General features: G+C 40.3%; 1 protein-coding gene across 9 annotated transcripts in view; it reads right to left on the reverse strand.

Annotated features, from left to right (window-relative positions):
- KLHL3 (kelch like family member 3) overlaps positions 1 to 23,207 on the reverse strand; it is a 266,577-nt gene that overhangs the window by 163,352 nt on the left and 80,018 nt on the right. Inside the window, exon 1 of one of the 9 annotated variants that reach the window (XM_053912764.2) lies at positions 85 to 165. The exons of the other annotated variants lie outside the window; for them this stretch is intronic. The gene's annotated coding sequence lies outside the window, so the exon portion shown is untranslated. Of the gene's footprint in view, positions 1 to 84; positions 166 to 23,207 lie in introns of those variants that run through there. 9 annotated transcript variants of the gene reach the window in all.

Raw genomic sequence — 23,207 nt, forward strand, 5'->3', positions numbered from 1 at the left:
CGGCAGCAGGAGAGACTCCTAGCCTCACAGGAGAGGTTGTTGGAGAGACCCACAGGGGCCTAGAGTGTGCACAGGCCCACTTACTCGGGAACCAGCACCAGAGTGGCCCAGTTTGATTGTGGGTAGCGGAGTGAAAGATTGAAATCCGGAGGAGAGTGAGGCGGGCGCCATTGCTCCCACTCGGCCCCTCCCCCACGTACAGCATCACAGCGCAGCAACCAGCATTACCCCACCCCTGGGAACACCTAAGGCTCTGCCCCTTAAAGTAACAGACACGCCAAGACAAAAAAAAAAAAAAAAAAAAAAAAATGGCCCAAATGACAGAACACTTCAAAGCTCCAGAAAAAATACAACTAAGCGAGGAAGAGATAGCCAACCTATCAGATGCACAGTTCAAAGCACTGGTTATCAATATGCTCACAGACTTGGTTGAATCTATTCGAAAAACAGATGAAAAAATGAAGGCTATGCTAAGAGAAACAAAGGAAAATGTACAGGGAACCAATAGTGATGCGAAGGAAACTGGGACTCAAATCAATGGTGTGGACCAGAAGGAAGAAACAAACATCCAACCAGAAAAGAATAAAGAAACAAGAACTTGGAAAAATGAGGAGAGGCTTAGGAACCTCCCGGATGCCTTGAAACGTTCCAACATCCGAATTATATGGGGTGCCAGAAGGAGAAGAGGAAGAACAAAAAATTGAAAACTTATTTGAACAAATAATGAAGGAGAACTTCCCTAATCTGGCAAAGGAAATAGACTTCCAGGAAGTCCAGGAAGCTCAGAGAGTCCCAAAGAAGCTGGACCCAAGGAGGAACACGCCAAGGCACATCATAATTACATTACCCAAGATTAAACGCAAGGATCTACATCCAAGATTACTGTATCCAGCAAAGCTATCACTTAGAATGGAAGGAAAGATAAAGTGCTTTTCAGATAAGGTCAAGTTAAAGAAGTTCATCATCACCAAGCCCTTATTATACGAAATGTTAAAGGGAGTTACCTAAGAAAAAGAAGATCAAAAATAGGAACAGTAAAAATGACAGCAAACTCACAGTTATTAACGGCCACACATAAAACAAAAACGAGAGCAAACTAGGCAAACAACTAGAACATGAGGGTTGTCATTAAGGGAGTGGGTGGGGGTGAGGGGGGGAAGGTACAGAGAATAAGTAGCATAGATGATAGGTGGAAAATAGACAGGGGGAGGGTAAAAATAGTGTAGGAAATGTAGAAGCCAAAGAACTTATAAGTATGACCTATGGACATGAACTATAGGGGGGGAATGTGGGAGGGAGGGGGGTGGGCAGGATGGAGTGGAGTGGGGGGGGAAATGGGACAATTGTAATAGCATAATCAATAAATATATTTAAAAAAAATATAACACCTCTGACTTCTTTTATTGGTAATTGAAAGCATTCTAGGCAGAGAGAACAGCTAGTGTAAAGGTGCCAAGGAGGAGAGAAGTACAGTGGGTGGAGATTACTGACAGAGGAGAAGAGTGGTAGAAGAGATTTTTTGTGCTAAAGCAAAAGGATGTCAAATTCAATCAAATTTTTCATATCAAGATATTTAAAATAATGAAGAGACTCTTACTTGCAGTCTATCCAATAATAGTTACCCTGTAGTTACCTTTAGATCCTACCAAAAGTGTATCTCAGCTGCGGAGACAGAAGTACCCAATACACAGTAATTCAGGGCTAACACCCCAAATGGTGCCCACCAGGAACCTCTGCCCAGGCTGTCTCCTTCATCTCCCAGACCAGCTATACACTATACTTATGGTACTCCTGGATCATTTTGTGTTCCATTGATTCCACTCTCCCTTGTCCTCAATAAGTAGCAGCCAACTCCTGAAACAGATGTCCAGCTGGTAGATGACTTACTTGGGCTACACTCAGCACCTTGCATCAGAGCAGCAAATGACAGATATCCTTCAAAATATCTGCTATTAGCAGGGATGATGGGGCTTGTGGTCACACATTGCTCCATTAGGAACACCCTCTGCATAAGGATGAATGCTTCTGGTACTGTTCCTTGAGTATATCAAGAACTGAGGGCATTAATATTTCCTGCATACCTATAATCCATTTAAAACACACTGACTAGATATTTCTGGCTCCTTTTTCTTTCTCTTTGCCTAGGTAAGTCTTATCCTGATTCAGAATTCAGTTTGGAAGTGAGTTGAAAATCATTCATTCATTCAATTAACAAATGTTTAGAAAGAAAAGTGAAGAAAATCCCACTTACAACTGCACCAAAAAGAATAAAATACCTAGGAATAATTTAATGAAAAGGGGGAAAGACCTGTACACTGAAAACTATAAGCTATTGATGAAAGAAGCCATAGATAAATGGAAAGATATTCTGTGCTCATGATTGGAAGGATTAATATTGTTAAAATGCCCATAGTATCCAAAGAAATCTACAGATTCAGTGAATACTCCACTCAGAGGAAAAAGCTAGTGTAAAGGTCCCAAGAAAGAAGGAAGGCCAATGAGCTGAATATTACTGACAGAGGAAAAGAGTGGTAGGAAATGAGGGCAGAGAGCTGACAAGGGCTGGTTGGTTGCACAGGGTCTTGTAGGCTAGGGAAACAAATTCAGATTTTAAGAGCAATAGAAACCACTGGAGGATTTTAAACAAGGAAAAAACATAATTTGATATCTTAAAATTTAAAAGATAACTGACTGCTATGTGAATTATGGAGTATAGAACAGAATCAGGTAAACCACTAGTAATCTGCCACAGTAGACCTATAGGAGGAGATAATGATGTCTGGGAATTGGCTGGTAGTAGGAAACATGAAAGAAGTGGATGAATTCAAATACATTGAGGTGGAAGAATCAAAAGTAACTTGCTGACAGTTAATATAGGGTGTAAGAAAAAAATCATCAAGAGTGGCTCAGAGGCTTCTGACTTAGGAACTGGTTGGACAGCAATTCCATTTACTGAAATTTGGAAGACTGGGAGGGCAGGAAGACTGGGAGTACAGGAAGGTCTGTGGGTGAAAATCAGAAGTTCTGTTTTATACATGTTAAGTGTGAAATCCCTATTAACTATCTAAGAAGAGTTGGTAAGTGTGCAATTGGATATAGGGGTGTGGAGATCAGGGAAGGGTCAGGACTAATGATAAAATTTGGAAATAATTTGCTCACAGTATTTAAAGACATGAGTCAAGATAACATAGCAAGAGTAGACAGAAGATATCTCAAGACAGAGCCCCAGGGTACTCCAACATTTAAAAGTTTAGTGGAAGGAAACGAGAATAAAGAAGACTTCTAGTCAAGATGGCAGCATAGGTAAATACAGCTCACCTCCTCACACAACCACATCAAATATACAACTAAACTACAGAACAACCATCATCCAGAACCATTGAAATTGAGCTGAACGGAAGTCCTACAACTACAGAATTAAAGAAGAAACTACATCAAACCTTGTAGGAGAGGTGGAGACGTGGAATGGGCGGTCCCACATCCACATGTTCTTTAGGTTCTCCACTGGTCCCAGTTCAAGCTAGTTCTGCATGCCTCCCAACCCAGGCTTCTAGACCCAACTCTAACCAAAACAGGGGGTGGAGGCTTGCATTAGTTTTTGACCATTGCCATAATAAATTACTTCAGACCTAATGGCTTAAAACAACACCAATTTATCTTATAGTTCTGTAGGTAAGAAGTCTGACACCTGTTTCATTGGGCTAAAATTAAGGGCTGCATTCTGCCATGGCTGGTGTAGCTCCCTGGATTGAGCACCAGCCTGCACACCAACAGGTCGCTGGTTCACTTCCTGGTCATGACACAGGCCTGGGTTGCAGACCAGATACTTGGTCGGAGGTGTGCGACAGGCAACCTATTGATGTATCTCTTGCACCTTGATGTTTCTCTCCCTCTCTTTCCCCCTACCCTCCTCTCTCTCTAAAAGTAAAGAAGTAAAATCTTTTTTAAAAAGGTAAGCTAAGGGCTGCATTCTTTTCTGGAGGCTCTAGAGTAGAAACTGTTTTCTTCTAGAGGCTGCTCACATTCCTGGGCTCATGGTCCCCCTTCCTCTATCTTCAAAGCCAGCAATGGTGAATCCAGTTCCTCTAACACTTCAAATTTCTCCTGCTCCTTCTTTCATTGTCCCATTTTCTTGCTCTCTATCTCTCTGTCTATCTCTTTCTCAGTTTCTTTCTCTCCCTCTGACTGCAACCAGAAAAGGGTCTTGCTCATATGATTAGATTGTACCCACCTAGATAATCCAAAATATTCTCCCTACCTCAAAGTCCTTAACATTCTTAATCACATCTATAAAGTACATTTGGCCATCTAAGGTAACACATTCACACCTCTGGGGATTAGGACAGGGATACTTCTGGGGGCTCCGCCTATCATAACATGAAAGAGGAGAAGGTGCCCACGTAGGAGCTAAAGGAGAAGACACATTCATACAGGTCATAAAGCCAATGGTGATTTAATTAAGAGAGAAGTGCTAAAGGAAATTTTTAACTTTGATTATTCAGTTTACTCAGCACCACATATGAGGTTGACAATGCCAGATTTTTTTGAAGCAGGGAAAGGGGAGGTAAGAGAAGAGTGGGTTATAATCCAGAAAACACCACAGACAAGCTTCTGTGTCCTAAACCTGTTGCTTTGATTTGGTGGTTTTAAAACTTGGAATCGTAAACACACATATGTTGCTTCTCTTTGGTAAGTTACATATTTCAAAAATAGCTCAAATTCCTTATTTTCTTTTCAAATGTGATGTTCCATTTACATGCCACAAGATGGCAGAGAAGAGCAGAGAACAAATTCCTAAACCCAAGTAAAAAAGAAACACCTAAAAAAAAAAAAACAAAAAAAACCCACCACACACCTTTTTCTTATACTTGAAGTCAAGTCCAGCCCTCTGGATAGAGGGCAAATCCAAACATCTTAGAATAGAAAAGTCCCTCATTTTTAAAGGCTTCTGAAAACATCAACTTCACAATTTTCCTCAGATATTTGAGAAACCTATTAAAAATGTCTATCAAGACAATATAGCCAAGATGAGCTCAAAATAGTTAGAAAAATTCACAAGTTCAGAGAGAACTAAGAATAACTTTAGCTTAGAAATTATCAAAAGCCACAAAAAAAAATTCAAAAAACCAAAACCTAATGCCTTGACCTTGACCTCTCTGAGGAAACTTAATGGCTGCCTCCTGGTCATCCACACTTGGCGGTCCCTAAAGCACCTCAAATTCAACTTCTCCCACACTAAACTCACCATCTTCCACACTTTCTCTTCCTTGTGTTCCTATTTCAGTTAAGAATACTATCATCAATCTGGTTGCCAAATCCAGACACCCTCAGGTTATCCTTGTTTCAATAACCCTCAACTTGGAAAGAATCCCTTTTTCTTTCATTATTGTTGCTGTTAGGAAGTCAACTATTAATCTAATTGTTCCTCCTTTGAAAGTAATCTACTCTTTTCCTCTGGTGCTTCTGAGATTTTATCCTTTGCCTATTATTTGTCTATGATGTGTCTTGGGTGGATTCCTTTATCCTATTTGGGATTGGTGAACTTCTTTAATTCATTCTAAAATATTTTAGTCATTACACCTTCAAAAATAATGTCTCTGCCTCATTCTTTCTCTCCTTTCCTTACATAACCCCAATTAAATAAATAATAAATCCTCTTATTCTACTCACCACACACTTACTCCCTCTTCGTAGCATTTTCTATCTTTTTGTCTCTCTTCAAAGCATTCTGGGTGATATCTTCCGATCTATCCTCTAATTCACTCACTCATTCCTTTAGCTGTGCTCCATCTTCTGTCAAACCCTTCAAATGAGTTTTTATTAAGTTATTTATTCATCATTTCTAGAAGTTCTATTTGGTTCTTTTCTGAAAATTTTCTGTTCCTTTTTATAATTTCCTATTCCCTGCATATATTTTTAGGCTTGTATTTTATCTCTTTAAACATTATTGTATTACTTGTATTAGTCATGGAAGGCTAGGTTACATGACAATAATAAATAACTCCAAAACCTCAATGGCTACAACCATGAATATTTGTTTTTGCTTTCTCTCCATGTTCACTGTGGGTCAGCTGCAGTACTGACCCACATCTTCTTTGCTACTGACCAACACTGATAGATAAGCCTTTATCTGAAATATTAATGTTTGTCATGAGAGAAGGGAAACAGTGTGGCCAAGCACATGCTGACTCTTCAGTCTTCTGCCAAGAGGTGATATATGTCACTTCTGCTCACATTTCAAGTAAAATCCTCTTAAAAGGAGGGGTGCCACATTTCATGAATAATAATAAAAAGTCTATCACAGCCCACCCTTCTTATTAAATTTTCAGCCTCCCCATCACATACAAGTGTACTTACCTCCCTCCTCCAGAGATAAAACCCTAAAATCCCATACAATCATTGCTTTGAGCACAAAGTCCAACATCTCTGAGTGATATGTGTTCACCTCTACATCACTACATGAGGTTCATTTTAACCTAGATACCTTATAAACTAATAATATACATCATCTGTTCTGCCCCATCATATATATATATATATCACATCCTATATATATCCTATATATATATCATATATATATCACATCTAATATATATATATATAGTGAAATAGAGTCATAATACTTACAACAATAATCCCACTCAGAAAAGAGAAATCACAATTATAAAATCCCACTGCCTAGACAATTACAAGGGGTTCCTACTCTGGGGAGGGGAAAATATTTCTTGGAAATGTCTTCATTTCACTTCCCAGGAATGTTCCCTATTCCACTGTTCACCACGGTGCTCAGTTCTGCCCTCTGGCAGGATGTTCCTTTTCAGTTATTCTTGGTCACTGCGAAGACGTCATTGGAAAATACACCCTCTTTGGGGACTTAGTAGCTTTTTCTGCATATTTCCTTCCCGTAGAATATTGGGACCAACAGTTGCAGAATCTTTTAATCCATGATAGTGTTACTTTTGATGTATAATTATTTCTCAAAAACATACTTGATTTTTTATTTATTTTATTTTAATCAGTTCACCCCACCCCAATCTGAATAACCAACTGAAGACTAGCTGAACAGAAGTCTTATAACTAAGGATATACAGAAGAAGCCACACCAAGACTGGTAGGAAGGGTAGAGATGTGTAAAGGACTGGGCCCACATCCACACGCAGTGGTTGAGAATCTGGAGGACTATCTAAGCTATAAAAGCCCCCCCCCAAGGAGTGGGGGTCTCAACCATATGCAAGGGTCCCCAACTTGGAGAACCAGTGCCAGGAAGAGAAGCCTACATAACACCTGGTTGTGAAAATCAGCAGGGATTTCACCTGCCAGGGAGAGATGACAGTCTGCTAGAAACCCAGGTACCCTCTTAAAGAACCATCACACAAAATATCATTTGCACACACTCACCGGGGGCTCCTGCAGAGGATCAGCAGCTCAAAGTGGACTAGAGTCATACAGGGAGAGATTGGATTGTGTGACTTCAGGGAGAGGGCTGGAGGGACAGCCACCAATGTCCCTGTGCAGAGTCCCTCTCCCATGCCACCCACAGATGCCATCTTTCCTCAATCAGCCTGGGGGAATTTTCTAGTCCCACCCTCCTTACTCCCTACAGCCCCATCCTGCCAAGAAAATCAGCTAGCTGCAACAAGCCTGGGCCCACACTGCAGACTTTCTTGGAAGGCTCTTGAGGAGATCCTGGCAAAATCAGGGGATGTCAGAGACACACAAGAAGAGACTGAGTGTAGTGGCTTTAGGGCGAAGGCCAATTTTCCCATGTGCCCCACCAGTACCACTAGCCCCACAGCTTCAGTCTGAGGAGATGCACTAGCTCCATCCTGAGGACTCACTGTGGCCCAGCCCTACCAAGCTCACACCCTTCAGAGGAGTCAGCTGGTTTAGACCAGCCTGGGCCTGCATTGTGGTTTTTCTTGGAAGGCTCTCAAGGAGGTCCAGACAAACTCAGGCAATGTCAGAAATGGACAGGGACAGACTAAGTTGCGGCTTTGGACAAGGGCCATTTCTCCCCAGGCACCCAGTCAGCACCACAATTCCTATGCAGAGCCTTCCCTCTATATGGCCAAATCTTAATCTGTTTTAGCCTGATAAATAAACTCTACTGGCCAAACTCTGACATCTCCCTGAGACCCAGCCCCACTACAAAGGTCCACAGACCAGAGGCTGGTAGCAGTTGTCTTGGTGTACCCTGAAAACTTTTGTTGAGTGGCCTCAGACCCAGCACTGGCACTGAGTTTGAATCTTTATCAACCTGGTGAACACCACTCATCCCTATCTGATGACTCAGATTTGCCTCAGGCAACTCACATATTGCCAGAGGCTCTTTCAACTGGCTGAGCCTAACAGGCAGCCAGTAAGTAGAGGTAGTACCAGGATGCCTTGGGCCTTTGCTGACCTGCCCCAGCTTGGACCTGGTGGAAGCTGGCCTCGGTATACAGACTGGCCTCCCCAATGCATAACCAGGCCCAGCAGAGGCAGCCACCAATAGCTTTGTAGCTTCTAACAGGTTGCCCATGGCCAATTAGAGGCAGCGTCTGACATAGACCTGCACCAGTACACCAGAAACCCTAGAACTAACACACCCTGTGTCTGGCTTCAGACCACATCAGACCATGACCCAATTAGCTCCACAAGGTTATGGCAGGCACCAGACCCTGCTGGGATAAATTCCACTTCCTGGAGTCAATTCCCACATAGCAACTCATACACTGGGGTCATGGTCAACTTCAGTCAGCAAGTCTGAGGGCCTGCCCTACAGGTAAAAAGGACAATAGCAATCAAGACCAAACTACAGAGACCTGGCCAAGTAGCTCAGTTGGTTAGAGCATCATCCCAATACACCAAAGTTGCAGGTTCAATCCCCAGTCAGGGCACATACAAGAATCAACCAATGAATGAATACATGGATGAGTGGAACAACAAGTCGATGTTTCTCTCTCTCCCTCTCTCTCTTCCTTCTCTTTCTTCTTCTTCCACCCCCTCTCTCTATCTCCCTCTCTCTCTCTCTCAAAAAGATTTTTTAAAAAAGACTAAACTACATAGAAGGGCCAACATAACCCACACAAGGGACATTCTTATAGCATATAGCTAAGATAATCAGGGAGACTGCACCTCTAGCCCCAGAGGACACCTACTATGTAAGTACAACATACGAAGCCTAGGACACATACGACATCTACCTAATAACACAGAAATATCTACACAGAGATAGACAAAATGGAAAGACAAACAAACATACCCCAAATGAAAGAACAGAAGAAATCACCCCAGAAAGACCTAAATGAAATGGAGGCAAGCAGTCTACCAGACACAGAGTTCAAAACAATGTGTATAAGGAGGTACAATGAGCTTAGTGAGAATTTCAACAAAGAGATAATAAGCATTTTTAAAAACCCATAGAAATCATAAAAAAGAACCAGTCAGTAATGAAGAGTACAATATCTGAAATGAAGAATATACAGGAAGGAATCAAAAGCAGACTAGATGAAGCAGAGGATCGAATCAGCAATTTAGAAGACAAGGTAGCAGAAAACAATCAGAGCAGCAGAAAGAAAAAATTTTTTTCAATAAGGCTAGGCCTTGGCTAGGTAGTTCAGTTGTTTAGAGCATGGTTCCAATGTGCCAAGGTTGTGGGTTCGATCCCCAGTCAGGGCATATGCAAGAATCAACCAATGAATCCATAAATAAGTGGAACAACAAAATCAATGTTTCTCTCTCTTGCTCTCTCTTTCTCTCTCTCATCAAGAAATTTTTTTAAAATTAAAAATGAGGATAATATAAGAGACTTAGAGAATAACATCAAGTGTAACAACATCCACATCATGGGGTACCAGAAGGAGAAGAGAAATAATAAAGGACTAAGAACCTATTTGAAGAAATAATGACTGAAAACTTCCTAACCTGGTGAAGTAAAAAGACACACAAGCCCAGGAAGTGCAAGAGTCCCAAAAGAGATGAACCCCAAGAGGCCCACACCAAAACACATCATAGTCAAAATGACATAGATTAAAGACAAGAGAGAATCTTAAAAGCAGCAAAAGAAAGATATTTAGTTACATACAAGGGAGCTTCCATAAGACTGTTAGCTGATTTCTCAACATAAACATTTCAGGCCAAGATGGAATTGGCATGAAATATTCAAAGTGATGAAAAGCAAGGACCTACAATCAAGACTACTTTCCACAGCAAGGCTAGCATTTAAAATCAGAGGACAGATAAAGAGCTTCCCAGACAAGAAGAAGCTAAAGGAGTTCACTACCAGCAAACCAGTATTACAAAACACTTTAAAGCATTGTCTATAAGAAAAAGAAGGAAAAAAACTGAGGAACATAGTTATAAAGATTAAATAGCAATAAATTCATACCTATCAATAGTCACTTTAAGTGTAAATGTATTAAATGCACCAATCAAAAGATTAGCTGAATTGATAAGAAAACAAGACCCAATCCTGGCTGGTGTGGCTTAGTGGATTGAGCACCTGCCTACAAACCAAAGAGTCACCAGTTCAATTCCTAGTCAGGGCACATGCCTGGGTTGTGGGCCAGGTCCCTGGTGAGGGGTGCATGAATGGCAACCACACGTTGATGTTTCTCTCCCTCTCCTTCTCCCTCCCTTCCCCTCTCTAAAAATATATAAATAAAATCTTAAAAAAAAAAAAGAAAATAAGCCCTGGCTGGTGTGGCTCAGTGGTATAGTGTCAGCCTGGGAATCAAAGGGACGCTGATTTGATTCCCAGTCTAGAGCACATGCCTGGCTTGCTGGCCAGGTCCCCAGTGGGGGACACACGAGAGGCAACCACACACTGATGTTTCTCTCCCTCTCTCTCCCTCTCTAAAATATAAATAAAATCTAAAAGAAAAAAAAGAAAATAAGACCCATGTATATACTGTCTACAAGAGACCCATGTTAAAATGAAAGATACACATAAAAAGGGACAAGAAAAGATATTTTATGCAAATGGAAATGAAAAAAAAGCAGGGGATCAATACTTATATCTGACAAAGTAGACTTTAAAACAAAGCCTGTAATAAGAGACAAAGGAGGACAATACGTAATGATAAAGGGAATGATCCAGCAAGAGTATATAACCCCTGGAAACATTTATGTAACCAACACAGAAGCACCTAAACATGTACAGCAAATCTTGATGGACATAAAGGGAGAAATCGAAAGTAATACAGTCACAGTAGGGGACTTCAACACCCCACTGAGATCAATGGATTGGTTTTCCAGACAGAAAATCCAAAAGGAAACACTGGCCTTAAATGACACACTAGATGAGATTAATTTAATTATTTTTGGAGCATTTCACCCCAAAACAGCAGAATATACATTCTTTTCAAGTGCACATGGTACATTTTCTAGGATAGACCACATGTTAGGCCACAAAACAAGTCTCAATAAATTTAAGAAGACTGAAATAATTTCAAGCATCCTCTCTGATCACAGTAGTATAAAAATTAGAAATCAGTTACAAGAAAAAAACTGAAAAACACACAAACACATGGAGGCTAAATAACATGTTAACTGAACAATCAATGGGTTAACAATGAGATGAAGGAAGAAATCGAAGATATCTTGAAACAAAAGAAAATGAAAACACAACAACTCAAAACCTATGGAACACAGTGAAAGCAGTCCTACAAGGGAATTTCATAGCAATACAGGCACACCTCAAGAAACAGAATAATCTCAAATAAGCAATCTAACATTATACTGAAAGGAACTAGAAAAAGAACAAACAAAGCCCAGCATGAGTAGAAGAAAATAATAAAGATCAGAGCAGAAAAAAAATGAAACAGAGTCTAAAACACAACACAAAAGATGGATAAAACCAAGAGCTGGTTCTTTGAAAATATAAACAAGACTGATAAACTTTTAACCAGGCTCAACAAGAAAAAAAAGAGAGAGGACTCAAACAATAAACTCAGAAATTAAATAGAAATAAAACTGACACAACAGAAATACAAAGATTTATAAGAAAATATTATGAACAATTATATGCCAACAAATTGAACAATCAGGAAGAAATGTGTAATTTCCTAGATACATACAATCTTCCAAGATTGAATCAAGAAGAAAGAGAAATCTGAACAGACCAATTACAACCAACGAAATCAAAGTAGTAATGAAAAACTCCCAACCAACAAAAGTCCTGGACCAGATGGCTTCACAAGTGATTTTACCAAACATTCAAGGAAGAACTAACATCTATCCTCAAAATATTACAAAAAATGCAAGAGGAGGGAAGACTCCCAAGCTCATTGTACAAGGCCAGCATCATCCTAATTCTGAAACCAGATAGGCACTACAAAGAAAGAAAATTATAGGCTGATACCCTGATGAACATAGATGCCAAAATCCTCAACAAAATATAAGCAAACTAAATTCAGCAATGCATCAAAAAGGTTATACACCACGAACAAGTGGGATGTATGCCCAGGATGCAAGGTTGGTACAATATCCACAAATCAATTAATGTACTGCAGGAAAAAAATGAAGGATAAAAATCATATGATCCATCAATAGATGCAGAAAAAGCATTTGACAAATCCAGCACTCATTTATGATAAAAACTCTCAACAAAGTAAGAAAAGAGGGGACATACCTAAATGCAATAAAGGTCATATAAAACAAACCCATACTTAAAGGGGAAAAACTGGAAGCATTTCCCTTAAGATCAGGAACAGACAGGGATGTCCACTTTTACCACTGGAAGACCTAATCACAGCAATGAGACAAATAAGAAGAAATAAAAGGCATCTGAACTGGAAAGGAAGAAGTAAAAGTGTTATGATTTGCAGATGACATGATACTCTTCAAAGAGAACTCTAAAAATTCCACAAAAACTATTAGAACTGATAAATACATTCAGTAAAGTAGTAGGATCCAAAATAGTCATAAATTGGTTGCATTTTTTATACACCAAAATGAACTAGGAGAAAGGGAAACTGAGAAAACAACCTCATTTACAATTCCATCTAAAATAAAATAGCTAGGAATAAATTTAACCAAGGATTTTAAAGATCTGTACTCAGAAAATTGTAAGAAACTGAAGAAGATACAAATAAATGGAAGCACATACCATGATCATGCATAGGAAGAATTAACATCACTAAAATGTCCACACTCCCAAAAGCAATCTATAAATTTGATGCAATTCCTATCAAAATACCAATGGCATTTTTCACAGAACTAGAACAAGTAATCCAAAAATTTATATGGAACTATACAAGACCCCTAATAGCCACAGCAATCTTGAGAAAGAACAAAATTGGAGGTTTCAGGCTACCTAATATCAAACTATACTACAGGCTATAGTAATCAAAATAGCATAGTAATGGCATAAAAAACAGACACATAGATAATGGAACAGAATGGAGAGCCCAGAAAATAAACCCACACCTATATAGTCAGTTAATATATGACAAGGGCAGCAAGAACATACAATGGAGTAAAGACAGTCTACATTGAGAAAATTGGACAGACACATGCAAAAGAAAATGAAACTAGACCACCTCACATCATATGTAAGAATAGACTCAAAATGGACTAAACACTTAAATGCAAGACTCAAAACCATAAAACTCCTGGACTATAGGCAGTAAATCTGACATTGCTCTTAGCAAAATTTTTTCTGATATATCTCCTGAGGCAAGGGAAAGAAAAAAATAAGTGGGACTACATCAAACTAAAAAGTTGTTGTATAGCAAAGGAAACCATCAACAAACGAAAAGACATGCTACTGAATGGAAAAAGATATTCACCTATGATATATCTGATGAGGGGTTGATATCAAAATGTATAAGGAATTCATACAACTTAACACCAAAAAAATAAAGAATCCAAATAAAATATAGGCAGAGGCCCTGAATAGACATTTCTTCAAAGAGGACATAGAGAAGACCAATAAACATGAAAAAATGCTCGACATCAGAGAAATGCAAATTAAAACCACAATGACATATCACCTCATACCTGATGATAGAATGGCTACCATCAAGAAGTCAAGGACTCGGAGAAAATGGAACCCTCATCACTGTTGGTGGGAATGCAGATTGGTGCAGTCACTATGCAATATAGTATGGAGGTTCCTCAAAAGATTAAAATTGGAACTGCCTTATGATCCAGTGATTCCACTTCTGAGTATATATCTGCAGAAACCTAACACCCTAACTCAAAAGAATATATGCACCCCTATATTCATTGCAGCATTATTTGCAATAGCCAAGATAAGGAAGCAACCCAAGTGCCCATCAACAAATGAGAAGGTAAAAAAGCTGTGGTACATATGTACAATGAAATATTACTTGGCCATAAAAAGAATGAAATCTTACCACTTGCAAAAGCATGGATGGACCTAGAGGGTCTTATGCTAAGTGAAATAACTCAGACAAAGACAAATACTATATGATTTCATTTATATGTGGACAAATTGGTAGTCACAAAATAGTCATGGGGATATAAAGTATAGCATAGGGAAAATAGTGAATAATATTGTAATAACTGTGTATGGTTTTAGATGGGTACTAGACATATCAGGGTGAACACTTCTTAAATTACATAAATGTCTAACCACTATGTTGTATACCTTAAACTACTATAATATTGTATGTCAACTGTAATTAAAAAATTATTTTTATAAAGACCTCAGGATAGGGAAGAATTTCTTAAATAAGAAGCAAAAAGCACTAATGATTGACAAAGTAAACTATGTCAATGTTCACATTAGATGTTAGAAGATAATGAACTGGATCCGAAAATGACAGCAAAGTAAAAACTTTAGAGGAATACACCCAATTGGACTGAAATGCCACAAAGTTGAAAAAGAAGTGGTCTGAAATGGCAATGGGGATCTAGAAATAAGTAGGTAGAAAGAGAGAGCTGATTCCCTTTTTTGTATGGTTATGTTCTATAAAGTTGCCATAAACACTGATCTTAGTGAGAAATACAGGCTTAGGTTCCTATGAGTCTCTAGTCAAATTTCCACAAATTTATCAATATAGCACCTTGTTTTGACCATTTAAAGTACCTTTACTATAGTCATAGCAACAGAAATAACATAACCCATGCCTGAATGAAGCTTATTTAACACATATATTTTCTCTGTAAGGTATGTCACAGCCTTCTTTATTTTTAATTTTTATTTATTGATTTGAGAAAGAGAGAGAGGGAGGAAAAGAGAGAGAGAAACATCAATTTGTTCCATTTATTTATGCATTCTTTGGAAGATTTTTTTAATTATATTTGATTGATTTTGCTATTACAGTTGTCCCAATTTTCTCCCTTTGGCCTCCTCTACCTAGAACCACCCCCCCTCAACTCCCTCAGGGAATCCACACACCTTTTTGCATGTCCATGGGTCGTGCATATAGGTTCTTTGGCTTCTCCATTTCCTATACAGTACTTCACATCTCCATAGTAGTTACATATTTTGTAACTACTAATTTGTGCTTATTAATCCCTTCACCTTTTCATCTATTCCCTCAATATCCCCCTACTGTCTGGCTGCCATCAAACTGTATCTGTACAAACTGTTTTCGGTACCTATGATTCTGTTTCTATTCTGTTTGTTCACTTATTTTGTTTTTTAGTTTCAATTGTAGATAGATATGTCTTTATTGACATTTTATTGTTCATATTTTTTATCTTCTTTTTCTTAAATGAGTCCCTTTAACTTTTCATATGATAATGGTATGGTGGTGATGAACTCCTTTAGCTTTTTCTTGTCTATGAAGCTTTTTATTTGTCCTTTGATTCTAAGCGATAGCTTTGCTGGACAAAGTAATCTTGGTTGTAGGTCTTTGTTTTTCATCACTTTGAATATCTTTTGCCAATCCCTTCTAACCTACAAAGTTTCTTTTGAGAAATCAGCTCACAGTCTTATTGGAACTCCCTTTTAGGTAACTACCTGCTTTTCTTTCTTTCTTTCTTTCTTTTTTTAAGATTTTATTTATTTATTTTTAGATAGAAGGGAAGGGAGGGGGAAAGAGAGGGAAACATCAATGTGTGGTTGCCTCTCAAGTGTCCCCTACTGGGGACCTGGCCCATAACCCAGGCATGTGCCCTGGCTGGGAATCCAACCAGTGACCCTTTGACTCAATCCACTGAGCCATACCAGCCAGGGTCACCTGCTTTTCTCTTGCTGCTTTTAAGATTCCCTCTTTATCTTTAACCTTTGGCATTTTAATTATAATGTGTCTTGGTATGGGCCTCTTTGTGTCCAACTTGTTTGGGACTCTCTGTGCTTTCTGGACCTGTATGTCTAATTCTGTCACCAAATTAGAGAGGTTTTCTTTCATTATTTTTTCAAATAAATTTCCAGTTCTTTGCTCTCTCTCTTCTCCTTCTGGTACCCCTATGATGTGATTGTTGGTAAGCTTGAAGTTGTCCAGAGGGTCCTTATACTATTCTTTTTTTTTTTAATTCTTTTTTCTTCTTGGTCTGGTTGGTTGTTTTTTGGTTCCTTATATTCTAAATCATTGATTTGATTCTTAGCTCCAACCACTCTATTGTTCATCCCTATAAATTTTTCTTTATTTCAATTAGCATATCCTTCATTTCTGACTGGATATTTTTTATCTTGTTCATGTCTTCACTAAGTTCCCTGAGCATCCTTATAACCAGTGTTTTAAACTCCACATCTGAAAGATTGCTTATCTCCATTTTGTTCAGTTCCTTTTTTGGAATTTTGTTCTGTTCTTTCATTTTGGCCATGCTTCTTTGTCTCCTCATTTTGGCAGCCTCTCTGCATTTGTTCCTATGTATTAGGTAGATCTACTATGACTCCCTGTCTTGGTAGCATGGCCTAATGTAGTAGCTATCCTGTGGGGACCAGTGGCACTTCCTCCCCTATCATCCAAGCAAGAACTCAAGGTGCACCCTCTGTGTGTACTAAGTACACCCTCCTCTTGTTGTTGAGCCTTGATTGCTGTTAGCAGGTCAATGGGAGAGATTTACCAAGGCCAATCAGCTGCAAACACTGGCTGTAACCACTGACCAACTTCTGCCCTCCATGGAGGATCAGCTGAGCAGGGGCCCACTACCCAGAGCAGGGCTTACTTCAGCAGGGCTCTGGTGCCCACTTGTGTTCTGTCTGGGGCCACTTGGCATAAGCTACAAAGCAATCTGCAGTTGGCTGCTTTTTGTGCTAGGCTTACAGGTACCCTAGCAAGGCCAAGCTGTGAACCAAGGCCAGTTGTTGTTAGTGGTGGGCCTGGGGCCACTTAGCAAGGTATGGGTGGCTTGCTGAGACCAGTTGCTGCTTGTTTGAGAGGATTCAGGAAGATCAGAAGCATGTGCCAATACAAGTCATTAGTATGGAAAAGCCACTGGTAACCACTTGGGTGGGCCCTTAAGTTGGTTGAGGCAGAGTCTCAGGGAATCACCAGGGTGGGCAAACAGTGTGAGCCAGGTTGACAAGAGTCTTGGATATGGTGCCTGACAAGCTCTATGGCTCTGTTGGGGAGGGCTCAGAGGAGGAGCAATGGCCTCTGCCAGCAGTTCTGTCTTGGAGATAGCTGTCCCCTAGCTCCCTCCCTGATGTCAGACACTTCAGTTCTTCCCCTTGTGCCACTGGTGCCTTTCAAGCTGCTGCCCCAGTGCTGGAACTCAGTGGGAGTGAGTCTCAGTAAATCCATGTGAGGACCATATAAGAGGAACTACCTGGAAGTCCAGCAGTTTCTTCCATTGACTCAATCTCCACTGGTTTTTACAGCCAGAAGCCATGGGGACTTATCTTCCTGGAACTGGAACCCTGAGCTAGGGGGCCTGGTGTGGGGCTGGGAGCCCTCACTCCTGAGATATCCCTCCTAATCCACCACATGTGGGTGTGGGACCAGCCTTTTCCGAATCTCTGCTCCTCCTACCAGTCTGGATGGAAGTGGTTTCTTCTTTAATTTTGTGGTTACAGGAAGTCCATTCAGCTTGATTTCTGCCAGTTCTGAGTGACAACTATTCTATAGTTTAGTTTTAATTTAGATGTGGTTGTGCAAAGAAGTGAGTTGTGTTTACCTAGGCCACCATCTTCCGTTGGTGGGTTCTTGTATGTCCCCTGACTGGGGATGGAGCCCGCAACCTTGGTGTATTAGAAGGATGCTCTAACCAACTGAGCTTACTGCCAGGGCCACATCACAGCCTTCTTGCACTTAAAAACATTTGTCTTCCTCCACAGAGCTGGTGGTTCACAGCAGCAAAGTATGGGGTTGGACCCTCAGGTTGCAGTGGGACGGGGCAGTTCTCACTCCGGGGTCCAGCCAAGTACAGGCCCTTCCTTGGAAAAGTCATGGCCCCTGAAAGAGTGGAGTGCTGGGAAGCAAAACTCTTGTCACTGAACCAACTCAGAGACAGCAAAGAAAAGGGCTAGCACAGAGAACGGAGCGCCAGCTTTTCCATGAATATTGTGTTTGTATACATGGAAACTATAAAGGACTTCTATATCCTTGGAAGAGCTCTTCCAAAAATTATAATAATTGAGAATTCACCAAAAGCCTTTGCAAATCAAGTGGGAAGAGAGTTCTAAACAAATTCAGACAAAAAATACAATGAGACCCTGGCCAGGTGACTCAGTTGGTTGGAGTGTCATCTTGTACATCAAAAGGTTGTGGGTTCAGTCCCTGGTCAGGGCACATACCTAGGTTGCAGGTTGGATCCCAGGTTGGGCCCCATAGGGAAGGCAAATGATCAACGTTTTTCTCTCACATCGATGTTTTTCTTTCTCTCTCTCTCTCTCTCTCTCTCTCTCTCTCTCTCTCCCTGTCTCCATCCCTCCCTCTCTCTCTCTACAAAAATCAATAAAAGCATATCCTCAGGTGAGGATTAAAAGTAAGTAAGTAAATATAATGAGGACAAACACTGCCAAACAATATGATGGGAGAACAGGGTTTTCACTAATGAAATTTCCCTGTTTAGTGTCATCTGTTAGAAATGCTAAATTGGTATAGTTTTTGTAGAAATTTTTCTTTTAGGGGAGAACCAAGATGGCGGTGTAGGTAGACACACTGCGCCTCCTCGCACAACCAGAACTGACAGAAAATCGAATGGCAAGGAAGTCCGACACCAAGGAAATAAAAAATAAACATTCATCCAGACCAGTAGGAGGGGCGGAGACGGGCAGCGGGGGAGGAGAGGACTCCTATGGCCATGGCGGGACCAAGACTGGCAGAGTGTGGGGCGAACGGGGCAGGCAGTCTGACCACTGGCAGACCCTGCGGCCCCACATTCACGCAGATAAACCGAGAGGGTCGGACTCAGAGTGGCGGAGAATGGGGCAGGCAGAGCAGCAGGTAGCACCCCGCAGCCCCACATTCGAGCACAGATAAACCGGACAAACGGCGAGGAGCAAAGCAGACCGCGCAACCCAGGGCTCCAGCGCGGGGAAATAAAGCCTCAAACCTCTGAGTGAAAACGCCCTTGGGGGTTGGGGCGGCAGCAGGAGAGACTCCCAGCCTCACAGGAGAGGTTGTTGGAGAGACCCACAGGGGCCTGGGGCGTGCACAGGCCCAACCACTCAGGAACCAGCACCAGAGGGGCCCAATTTGATTGTGGGTAGCGGAGTGAAAGACTGAAATCTGGTGGATAGGGGAGCAGGCGCCATTGCTCCTTCTCGGCCCGTCCCCCACGTACAGCATCACAGCACAGTGACCAGCATTACCCCGCCCCGAGGAACACCTAAGGCTCCGACCCTTAAAGTAACAGACACACCAAGACAAAAAAAAAAAAATGGCCCAAATGACAGAACACTTCAAAGCTCCAGAAAAAATACAACTAAGCGAGGAAGAGATAGCCAACCTATCGGATGCACAGTTCAAAACACTGGTTATCAAGATGCTCACAGAATTGGTTGAATTTGTTCGAAAACCAGATGAAAAAATGAAGCCTATGCTAAGAGAAACAAAGGAAAATGTACAGGGAACCAATAGTGATGCGAAGGAAACTGGGACTCAAATCAATGGTGAGGACCAGAAGGAAGAAAGAAACATCCAACCAGATAAGAATGAAGAAACAAGAATTCAGAAAAATGAGGAGAGGCTTAGGAACCTCCAGGACATCTTGAAACGTTCCAACATCCGAATTATAGGGGTGCCAGAAGGAGAAGAGGAAGAATACAAAATTGAAAACTTCTTTGAACAAATAATGAAGGAGAACTTCCCTCATCTGGCAAAGGAAATAGACTTCCAGGAAGTCCAGGAAGCTCAGAGAGTCCCAAAGAAGCTGGACCCAAGGAGGAACACACCAAGGCACATCATCATTACATTACCCAAGATTAAAGATAAGGAGAGAATCTTAGGAGAAGCAAGAGAAAAGGACACAGTTACCTACAAAGGAGTTCCCATAAGACTGTCAGCTGATTTCCCAAAAGAGACCTTACAGGCAAGAAGGGGCTGGAAAGAAGTATTCCAAGTCATGAAAGGCAAGGACCTACATCCAAGATTACTGTATCCAGCATAGCTACCACTTAGAATGGAAGGGCAGATAAAGTGCTTCTCAGATAAGGTCAAGCTCATCATCACCAAGCCCTTATTATATGAAATGTTAAAGGGACTTATCTAAGAAAAAGAAGATAAAAAATATGAACAGTAAGAATGACAGCAAACTCACAGTTATTAACAACCACACCTAAAACAAAAACCAAAGCAAACTAAGCAAACAACTAGAACAGGAACAGAACCACAGAAATGAAGATCACATGAAGGGTTGTCAATAGGGGAGTGGGAGGGGGAGGGGGAGAGAGGTACAGAGAATAAGTAGCATAGATGATAGGTGGAAAATAGACAGGGGGAGAGTAAGAATAGTGTAGGAAATATAGAAGCCAAAGAACTTATAAGTATGACCCATGGACATGAACTATAGGGGGGGAATGTGGGAGGGAGGGGGTGGGCAGGATGGAGTGGAGTGAGGGGGGCGGGAAATGGGACAACTGTAATAGCATAATCAATAAATATATTTTTTTAAAGAAATTTTTCTTTTAAGTGAAGCACAAGATAAATAAAAAAATCTTAGTAGTAAATCTGAATAAGAAGGAAGTATAAAAATGTCACTTAATAACATTCTTACCAAGTGTTACATTCATAATTTAATAATAAACATGTTTGAGAATTACAAATACCTTAACTGTGTTCTTCTGGTCTGTTTGATTTGACATTCTGAAATATTTTCTAAGACTATTTGTCAATATATTTGTACCCTTTGTCAACGTTTCTTTGGAAATATAACTACTACTAGAGATTAGCCGCACTTGCAAAATATATTGTAAATGGACAATATGAATATGTTCATGTGATATGCCTGAGATTTACTGCACAGTGAATCAGCGCAGAATGGGGACGGTGGAAAGTGGGTTGGGTATAGATGAAACAAGAGTTGCCCCTAACCTGTGTGTTTCGAAATTTCTGTAATAAAAAGTAAAGAGAAAAAATGGGAAACTGCATATGATATTGAAATACGTTCAATTTAAGTCACTACTTTTACTTGCTTGCATTCTGAAAAATGTTTTTAAAAAATTCATCTTGGTTTTTAGATAAAATCGAAATTATTGTTCATCTCACATACAATGTTAAACTTAAATGTTAAAATATAGTTTATCCTAGAGATTATATACTATTAAAAAAAAAGAACATTAGACAGCATTTCGGCCCTACACTGGGGACTATTTTAAAAAGTAAAAGCAGCAACAAAAACCACAAACATGCAAAAACACATAGCACTAAATAGACCACACAAGGGACACCTGTTTACACATGAGAGCTAGAACACGAAGACAAAGCAGTTGCCCTGATGGAAACATGCTCATCAGGTGACTCATCACCGTTCTCTGCCTGTCCACAATGACCATGAAAGCGTTGTAGGTATTGATTTGAAGGTTACAAGTAAATGTTAGTGAGTAGGTGAATTCATAAGCATGAATCCTTGACTGAGGATCGACTGAATGTGTACGTTCTCCAAGACGTACCAGGTGAAGCCCTGAATTAAATGGACAAGAGGGTGGGGGAGGGGTACATTGTCTGGAAGCACCTGCATTTTGAGGAATACTCAAGAATTACAGAGATGAAAGGAATATTTGAAATTAACTGACCTCAACATTCCAAATGAAAGTCTAGTAAAAAGTTCTTTTGGAGATTGTTATGCTTTGTCATATTTGCCATAGCATCATAGGACTACATCTGGACGTGAGGATATATCCAACATATTCAAACATTATGTCCCAGACTGTTACTTACTTAGGATAACTCCTAGCAATGAATATGGACTAATATTTAGCCACAAGTAAGGTTGTTTATAATATAGTGTTGTTTGTAATGGGGGGACGGGGAAGACCATCAATAGGAAACTTGTTAAATTATGCTCTTCCATAAAATGTATTATTATTGTTAAAGGAATAGTATCTTTGAAATAGCTCCTGATTTATGTTACCAATTCTCACCCCTATCTCCACCATCCCCCTCCAAACCTGATCAGCCATCATCAAAAAGAGGTAGAAGGTGGGATCCTATAAGACTGGTATAAAAGTAGGCACAGTCTACGACCAAAAGGAGTAACAGTGGATGGAGAAAAGGGGGTAAGGTTCTATGGAAAGTACCTTCACAGGGTGATCCGATCATAAATTCCTAACTGGACAGGTCATGGCGGGTAGTCACACCCCAGGCATATAACTTCTTCAGCAAAAGGTTCATCTTTGTTTTAAGAAAGCCCTGTCCATTGTTTCTGTACATCTAGGTTAACACACCTTTGAAAATAAGCCATAACCACCCTCAAGAAAGCACATAAACTTGTTAACGATCCTATAATCCAATCCCCACCTTCCTTTTCTCCCACCTCCATGTAATCTTCCTTAAATTCCCTCCTTAATTTCAAATGCATAAAAGAAGCTGCAAAATGTTATTGTCCAGAGCATTTGAGATCTTGCTCCCTGGTATATGTCATAAGTTTGGCTCCAACAAACTCATAAAAATTCAAAAAACAAAAGCTCATATGGTATTTGTCCCTCACCGTCTGGCTTATTTCACTTAGCATAATGCCATATGATCTCACCTCTAACTGGAACATAATCAACAGAAGAAAAAAGCAAACAAAATATAACCAGAGACATTGAAGTTAAGAACAATCTAACAATAGCCAGGGGGGAGTGGGGAGGGGACAGTGAGGAGAGGGGATTACAGGAACTATTATAAAGGACACATGGACAAAACCAAGGGGGAGGGTAG

Source organism: Desmodus rotundus, chromosome 10 (assembly GCF_022682495.2).
Source record: "Desmodus rotundus isolate HL8 chromosome 10, HLdesRot8A.1, whole genome shotgun sequence".
In the NCBI taxonomy this organism is placed as follows: domain Eukaryota; kingdom Metazoa; phylum Chordata; class Mammalia; order Chiroptera; family Phyllostomidae; genus Desmodus; species Desmodus rotundus.